The 512-nt window shown below is 45.1% G+C and overlaps 1 protein-coding gene across 1 annotated transcript in view; it reads left to right on the plus strand.

Annotated features, from left to right (window-relative positions):
- The first annotated feature begins 353 nt into the window (after nucleotides 1–353).
- GLRX2 (glutaredoxin 2) overlaps nucleotides 354–512 on the plus strand; it is a 3749-nt gene continuing 3590 nt past the window's right edge. The window contains exon 1 of the mRNA XM_009892795.1: nucleotides 354–415. The gene's annotated coding sequence lies outside the window, so the exon portion shown is untranslated. The remainder of the gene's footprint in view (nucleotides 416–512) is intronic.

The following is a 512-nucleotide window of genomic DNA, read 5'->3' on the forward strand; positions in this document are numbered from 1 at the left end:
AGGACATGCGTATTTCACCAGGGATCAGGGCTCCAGAGTAAGTTATGTGGGGGCAAAATGAGAGAATATTTTGAACAGCTCTTACTAGACAGTCTGAGGAAAGAAAAAAAACAACCAACCACCACCCCCCCCACATAAAGTAAAACCTCCAAATTCGTTAATTCTTTAGGAAGAAAGAAAATGAATTCTCCAGGAGTCACTAAAAACATTCCACATAGTAGAGGATTAGTCAAACACACGGTAAGCATAACTTCCCAGACACCAGGCCGACTTCTTTAATCCTTCAACACACTACCTGTTGTCTGGGAACGCTCCTCTTTCACGGGTAGGTTTCTCCCTATTCGAATAAACTGCAAGGCAGGAAACAAACGTAAAGAAAACCAGGCAACAGAAACGCTGACGGAAAAGACTTAAAATTAAGTTTTTCATTTGACAAAGCAGTGGCACCGCCGAAACCCGACGTAGCACCCGGGAGTCAGCCCCAAGAGGCAGGAGATCACACGGATCCCCCC

The sequence above is a fragment of the Charadrius vociferus genome, unplaced genomic scaffold (assembly GCF_000708025.1).
Source record: "Charadrius vociferus isolate BGI_N301 unplaced genomic scaffold, ASM70802v2 scaffold39, whole genome shotgun sequence".
Classification (NCBI taxonomy): Eukaryota; Metazoa; Chordata; class Aves; order Charadriiformes; family Charadriidae; genus Charadrius; species Charadrius vociferus.